Here is an 8,069-nt window from a genome sequence, read left to right on the forward strand (position 1 = left end):
GCCCTTGTGGTTGGTTCTGTAGGACTTTTCTTATCCTGTCTCTTGGTTGTTAACTGATTGGCTGCCTCCACAACACCGAACACAGTGCTGGGGACATAGCAGGTGTCAGAAGGGGCCCAGTGGGTCCCCCAGGGGAATAGAAAGTGCTTAATAAGTGCTCCTTCTGGTCCATACAAACCACTGTCCCCTAGTCACATCATCCTCTCTTCCTCCCACTCTTGGTAAGAAGGGAGGAGATTTTCTTCCTGTTTCTTCTGGCTGGGGGAAGAGGTCAGTAAATGCTTTTTGGAGGCCTAGTGAGCCCAGAGGCCACCCCCTTGGGACACTGCCGGCCTGTCCCTTCCTTTCTTCCTCTTTCCCCTCCTTTCCCTCCCCTCCTTCAATTGAGATTTGGTCCCAAACCTGAGGCCATTTCTTATCTACAACTGCACCTCACCCGCCATCATCCTAGAAAAATGCTTGCACGTAATTTATAGACCCCCGTTTGCTTGCAACTTCCATATCTCTATTTGCATAGTATTTGCATGGCCCTGTGCACCAAGGGTCTGATTCTCTGATCACCATTATCTGGAACCGGTTTCTCTTTTCCATGTGCAAAGTTACACACTTCTAGTTTTTCCAGAAGCCAGAGGAGCAGGTACCTATGATTTCCAAGGGTCTTCCAGCTCTAGTAGCCTAGGATTCTGGGGTCCTGGGGGTGGGGTGAGGGTGCAGCTCTTGGGAATGAGTCCCTTTGGGGAAGAGATAGAGCCTTATGGGTTTGTAGTTGGAAGGACAGCTTTGGGTTCCAGATGGGGTGGGAGGACGGGAGCGCATAGGGAGTAAGGTGGCAGACAGTACTCACCTTCATTCATTTACTCATTCATTCAATAAATACTGATCGAACACTTCCTACGTGCCAAGTGAGTGCTACAAGCTGGACAGGCACCTTCTTGTTTATTCAGCACACCTTTAAAGGAACAGACTGTTTTCAGGTTCCTTTTATAGATGAGGAAACTGAGGTTCTGGGAGGTTCTGCAGCTGGTAGACGGCAGCGTTGGAATTTGGACCAGGTCTGCCTGACTCCAAAGCTGGCGCTTATAATCCTGCCCTCCAGGGTTGGAGCCTGAGTCTCCCTTTCTTGTCTCTTCCCTCCCACATTGAGGTGAAAGGACCCTAGATATTCCTACGAGGGACAGAGGCCCACAGTGGGTGGGAACTGCCCAAGGTCACAGGGCAAGTACGGGCAGAGCAGAAACTCTTCTACCCTCTCTGCTCCTCTGTCATATGCTCTTCCTGGACACTCAAAAGTTGGGTGGGTTTGCGGCATGTGTATCTGCGGGAAGGGGCAGGGTTGGACAATTTTTATTCCTTCCTTTGTCTTGCTTGATAATCATTTCAACTAGATAAACTGGAACAGGAGCGCAAAAGACCCCTTTATCCCTCTCCCCTTCGTGGACCCTGTGAGTGCTTCTGTGGAACACTCACAGCCTCCATGAAATTGGCTCTTTGAGTTCTGGGCAGACGGGAGGTGGTGCGGAAGGTGTCAGCACCCAGGGCCTAATACTCCCTGTCTCTGTTTCGCCTGGGAGAGGAAAAGCCATGGGAAAAAGGAGAGAGATAGGGAGTTAGTTGCCTGGAGGTTAGAAAGGGAAAAAGAAGCAAGGACAGGAATCTTCAGTGCCTTTGGACATCAGAAGAGCCACATGCAAATGACATGCAAATGATATGCAAACAACCCCTGCCTTCCTCCTTACCCCTATCATCTCTCAACAGCTGGAGGACTTTTCAGGGAGTAGCCAAAGCCTCACTCCAGGATCCTGTTGCCCCCAAACTGATCAACTTGAACCCTTCCTGGAATCCTGATCCTGCTGGGGTGACATCTGATCTCCTTGACTGCACCTCTAGGAAGTCACTAGCCCTCTAGGTCCCATTTCTACTTGAGCAGGTGCTCACCTCCTTTTGTTTCAAGGACAGAAGCCTCCCCTTTCAGACACATTGCTGGAAATGGGCCTTAGCCCTGGAGAAGGTGCTGGGGAGGGAGGTGGGCCCTCAGGCCTGTTCCCAGCCTCAGCAAAGAGAAGTGGCCTTTTTGGCTGCAGGCCCTTTGTACTCTCATTTCCTGTCATGTCAGCTGGATTGAGTTGTCAGGGCTGGGAGAAGGGTGGAGAGCAAGGCATCCTGGAAGGCCACCAAGCAACAAGTCCCTTCTAGCTCCTTCTGTCTGCCAGATGGGCTGTAGGGCCCGGGGTGTGGGGCTGCGGGGTGGGTGTCAGCTCCCTGCCTTGGGGTGACCACAGGGAATGGATCTCCAAAAGAGCAGATGGAAGGAAGGTAGAGACCAGTGAGAACTTCCAGGCCTCTTTTAAAATCACACCTCAGAGTCAATCCTCCGATGGCACCACTGTCAGGAGGAATATTGTAGAATGCGGGTGGAGGGGGTGAGTGTCCGGTGATGGGAGTGAGGTGCTCTGGGAACCAGAATAAAGCAACTGTTCCTGGGAGGTGGACCCAAGAGGACATAGGGGTCAGGACACAACTGTTCCCTGCCCCTGATATCCCTAAGGCTGAGCTTCAACCCCAGACATCCCACCCCACCTGTACTCAGCCCCCGCTCACATCTAGGGGGAGTACACACAAACTCATTGCACATTTCACACTTAAAAGTTTCAAATACTAGATAATAATATATGTATTTAATTTTAAAACAGCGTAACAACTCTGTCTTCCACTGAACTCTTTTGATCTTGGGGCCAACATCGGGCTGGGGTCCAGCCACTCTAATCACACGTTGGCAGAGTGCTGCCTCAGTGAGCCCTTTCCTGGCTCTCCCTGCCTACCTCTGACCAGGTAAGCCTCCTTGTACGGCGCACCCTCAAGGCAAGTCTAAGCCCAGGGCGCCCTCTTGTGGTGATGCAGGTGTAACCCTGACTGGAGCGCCTCCACCTGCAAGACTGTTGAAATCTCACCTCTGCAGTGAGAGCCTTTCCGTGGCTGGGGGAACCCCAGGTGAGGGCCCCAGGTCCAGGTTAGTTGGAGATACTGAATACTAGTTTCAGGGTGCTGTTGGATCTTCTAGTCCACACTCCCCACCAAAGGCCAGCCCAGTTGGAGTCATCCAGTCAGTGCAGGGACAGGAGCCCCCAGCCTTGTTGGGCTGTCTGTCCTGTTGCTGGACAGCTCTGATGGATAAGATGTCCCACCTCCCACACTGCCCTCTGGAGCTTCTGAGCTACATGGCAATCCTACACCCCTACACATAGGAGGTTGGCAACATTTGTCCGTCCATCCATCCATTTGACACATGTATTGAGTACCTACTGGAGCTATGCATTGGGCTGGGGCTGGGAATGGAACAGAGACCAGACACTGCCTCTGCCCTCAGGAATCTCATGGTCTAGGGATGCTTGCAGACCAGCGAACAGTAAGTCCCTCATGCTGTGGCCCGTGCTGTACCAGGGAAATAGAGGGGACTGTAGGGGACCACTGTGGGTCTCGCCTTACCTGAGTCTGGGGGTTCGGCATGAGGAAAGGCTTCTTAGAGGCAGGGGCGTCTAAGCAGAAATCCCCAGCAAAGAGGAAGGAGGAAGGGAGCATAAGCTGTACAAACCAAGGGAATAGTAAATGCCAGAAAGGTGCATGGCATATGGGGGGCCCCACACAGTGCAAGCCGGCTAGATCACAGAGCACAAAAGGTGAGACCACAAGTGAGTGAAGGTGATGACATTTGCATGGGAGAGACCTTGAATCGGGCCTAACTTAGGTGGAAATGGTTCACCAGGTTCAGAAGCAGGTGGCTTTTCCTGGTTGCCACATGCATAGCCTTGAGTGCCACGGCACGGGGTTGGGAACTGCTGGGGAGGAGGAAGAGTCTGGCAAGAAGTTTGACTATGAGGGAATAAGGAGAAATAGGGCAGAGGTGGAGCGGGACTTGGGTTTGAGGTGCTTTTTATCTTGTTTTTTTTTTAAATGAGAAAGATTTAAACCCTCTCAGGGTACCTGGGCAGGAGGCAGGAAAGAGAGGTGAAAGGGGAAGAGAGGGGACAACTTCTCCAGGAGGAAGGAGTGGGGCTGGGATCCAGAGCCTTGAAGTCAGGAAGAAGGGGCACGTCCCCATCATCAGGACAGGAGGGGGTCCTGAGAGGCAGGTGCAGATGCAGCGGGTAGAGAGGTTTCTGCTTCCCGGGATGTAGGAGAGGAGGGGCTGTGAGTGCAGTGTCCCTTCATCCTGCCCTTTCCCCTGAGGAGTCAGGACATGTTCCCAGCAGGACACATGCAGTGGGAGTCAGGCCCAAAAGGTGAGATGGCCACCTCCTCCGGGGAGGCGGAGGCCACTGCCGAAAGGATCTGCAGGCTTGGGTCCTGAGTTGCTTGTGATCCGCCTTCTCTCCCTTGCCTGACCGGAAGCCCCTGAGGTCTGGACCTTCTACCAGGGAGAGAGAACACAGAGTCTCAGCTTCATGGGCCATGCTGTCCACCTAACTCTGACCCTCTTTTCCTCCGCTGTCCGTTCTTCTGGGTCGGCTGTTGTCGGGATCTCTAGGAAAAGAATCAGCTCGATTCGGAGTGCCTTCTATGAAGGATTGCTTACTCACAGAGGTGTGAGCAGGGGCAAGGGACACTGAGAAGCTAGGGCTGAAGAGGCAAGAGGAGGAGCAGTGGTCCAGGTGTCAGTTTCATGTGTCCGCTCGGCGGGGCTATGGTGCTAGTTGTTTGGTCTAACAATAGTCTAAGTGTTGCTGTGAACGTATTTTGTAGAAGTGATTAAACTCTATAATCAGTTGACTTTAAGTAAAGGGGATGACCCTGGATACTGTGGGTGGGCCCAAGGAGGTCCAGAGCCAGAGCTGTGGTCTTGGGAAGCAAGGGATGGGGAAGCCAAGCCCCAGTCTCTCTCATCCCACTCTTGGACTGCTGGTGCTTCTCCTCTGTGAGCCAGAGGTGAGGGAGCTAGGTGAGGCCCCTCCAGAGCTTGGTGTTCTGGGGCACGGAGCAGAGGAAGGTAGAGAATGCATGGGGGGTGGGGGTGGGGGCGCAAATGAGCAGCCAGCACGGCCAGTTACCTGGCTGTAGTCAATGATTCTTATCCAAGAATAAACCCTAGAATGCTTGGATGTTTCTCACAGTCAAGATGGCCAAGACTTGGTAATAATATAAAGTGATGACAGGTGTGGTGGTCAATTTTATGTGTCCGCTCAGCGGGGCTATGGTGCTAGTTGTTTGGTCTAACAATAGTCTAAGTGTTGCTGTGAAGGTATTTTGTAGAAATGATTATAATCAGTTGACTTTAAGTGAAGGGGATGACCCTGGATACTGTGGATGGGCCTCATCCAATCAGTTGCAGGCCTTAAGAGCGAAAAACTGAGGTTTCCTGAAGAAGGAATTCTGCCTCAAGACTATTATAGAAATCGTGTCTGATTGCCCAGCTGCTGCTGACCTGCCCTATGATTTTTAGACTCAGGACGGTCACACCAACTTTTGCATAACCTGCCAATATTTGACCAGCTAGATCCCCAATCTCATGAGCTAATTTCTTAAAATCAATCAATCTGTGTGTGTGTGTGTGTGTGTGTGTGTAGGGCTGACTCTTGAACAACATAGCTTTGAACTGTGTGGCCTCACTGATCCATGGATTTTTTCAACAGTAAGTACCATAGTACTACATGATCTGCAGTTGGTTGAATCCGCAGGTGCGGAACCGTGGATACTAGGAAGCTGCAGGTACGGAGAGCCAACTATAAATCAGGCTCACACTTTTGACTCTGGAGGGTTGCTCCCCTAATCCTTGCCCTGTTCAAGGATCAACTGTCTATGTGTAGGATCTGTTTCTCTAGAGAGCCCTGGCTGACTGATACAGCAGGAAGGTGAGGGAATACGGCCTTTGATACACTGCTAGCGAGGGTGTGAACTGGGACAGTGCCATTTGTCAGTATCTCCCAAGTACCAGCCATTTCAGTTCTCCGTTTTCACCACTCCTCTACAGCGGGGCCTGTAGGAGCAAATCACGGGGAACAATTGAATTGTCCATCAGTAGCTACATGGCTAATAATCTGCACTTACCCAGTGAGTGCCAGCGCTGGGGAAGACCTTAGAGATGGACTAGTGAGGCCCTCTCTCTTAGTGGGGGATGGAACTGGGGGCTTATAAGTGGGGAGACTCACCTGAGGTCGCCCAGAGATGGGACTGGGCTGGTACCTACATTCCTCGTATGCGTTGTTAGCCTCAAGCTTTGCTTCTGGGCAGTGGTCCCTGCCCCGCTGTCTGCCAGCCTCCTGGGCAGCTCCACCCACCCTATCCAGGTCCCGTGAAGACCCTGGGCAGAGGGGCTCCAACTGTGGGGCCCCCCATTCTCCCCACCTAAGATTTCCCTTGACTAACAGATTGCAGGGAGAGGAGCCTGAAGAAAACCCACAGAAAGCACAGGCGCAGGCCAGGTTAGGTGACCTGCCCGGGGCGGCCTGGCACCACTTTAATCTCCTCTGGCTTGAAGAGACACTGGTGGAGTCTGGGCTCCTGGGCTCCCACCCGAGGTCCTTGCTTACCTTGGCAAGGGGGACAATCAGGAGCCCGTTCCTGCCAACACCAGGTGTAGGGGAGCTTTGGGAACCCCCCCCATCCAAGTGCTCAGTGACGCTACTGCGGGGCAGGCCTGCTCTCCTCCCCAGTGAGCGGTGCTGAGGTCCCCGCTGGCCCATCTGAGAAACTCCTTTGGGCTGTGGGTGTGCGTGGAGTAGGAAGGGCGGGGACTGGAGCCCAGCTCTGCTCTCTCTGTCTGACCTTGGGTGGGTCCCACAATTTCATAGGTGAGGGACATCCATAGAATGTCACAGAATTGCTACAAGGAGCCAGGGAGCTCATTTATTTGAAGGCACTTTGCGAACCCTGAAACAAATGAGTGCCGTTGTAGGTGTGGTACCTCTCCCACGTGTTCTCACACGTCCACAAAGGCCTTTTGAGGAAAGGAGCACCTTGTCTCTCAGATAGCTGACCGTCTGCATCTGTTTAACAAGCTCTAAGTGATTCTGCTGCACGTGAACTTGATGTGCCCAGTTGGAGGCACCGTGAAAGAGCCAGAGCTGGGCTGGGGAAGCAAGGGGGTGTCGTCTGGAATGATGAGAGGCGTGGACCTCGTCTGAGTCTCAGGGCATCTTCATCCTTATCCACATCCCTAAGAGCAAGTACGAGCCCCAGGCAGGGTGGTCTGAAGTGACAGTGTCCAGAAGCCCCCAGCCTGCAGGGGACAAGTAGGCTTGGAGGGGCTAGTCACTCTGAAGGAAGAGCAGAAAAACACTCCAAGTCTTGAAAACATTACTTATTTTAAAAAATATTATTCTTAGCTACTGGGAAGTAAGTAGGCAAGGTACATGACTGGGGGACCCCCACCTCCAGCAATAAAGGCACACACATAGGGTGGGAGATGCCTTTCCAAGGAGTCCCCTCCCCAACCCGGAGCAGGGGTGGGGCAGGAGGTGAAGGAGGACAAGGCCTGGGGAGCAATACCTCCCTCCCTTGCCCCCCAGCATGGCTGAAGCTGGTCCCTGAAAACAGGGTCAGAAAGGGCATGCCCACCTGAGAAGGATGTCTTCTCCTCCAACTGCTAACTCGACCCCAGCCAAGCAAGCCTGGCTCCCACCACAACCCTCTGGGCAGCACAGTCCAAGGGGCAGCAGCAGCCTGTTCTGGGGGTGCCGGGGAGCAGAGTAAGGGCGGGACTGCCCTGTAAGCCGCTTCCCTCTCCAAGGCCTGTGAGGAAGGATCTGACTCCAGCCTCCTCCCTCCCAAGAAGTTGGGACCCCTGGGACTTGCCCAGCTCCTGAAACACTCCTGTCTCTGCCCTGTGCTCACACAGTCCCCTCCACCTTGCTGAATTCTTACCATCCTTCAGCCTCTTTCCAGGTCCCATCGCGCCCAGGAAACCTTCCCCACTCAATTCAGCTGCACATCCTTCCCTCCGGGATGCCCTCCAGCGCCCAGCCCAGCACTTCACACCACAGCCTCTTTGTGCTGGAAGACACCCTTGAGGTGAAGAGGCCTTCACAATGTCTGGTTTAGTTGTGTCCGGTTTCTAGATGAGAAAATGTCTGCTCTCT

This window comes from Camelus ferus, chromosome 33, assembly GCF_009834535.1.
Source record: "Camelus ferus isolate YT-003-E chromosome 33, BCGSAC_Cfer_1.0, whole genome shotgun sequence".
Classification (NCBI taxonomy): Eukaryota; Metazoa; Chordata; class Mammalia; order Artiodactyla; family Camelidae; genus Camelus; species Camelus ferus.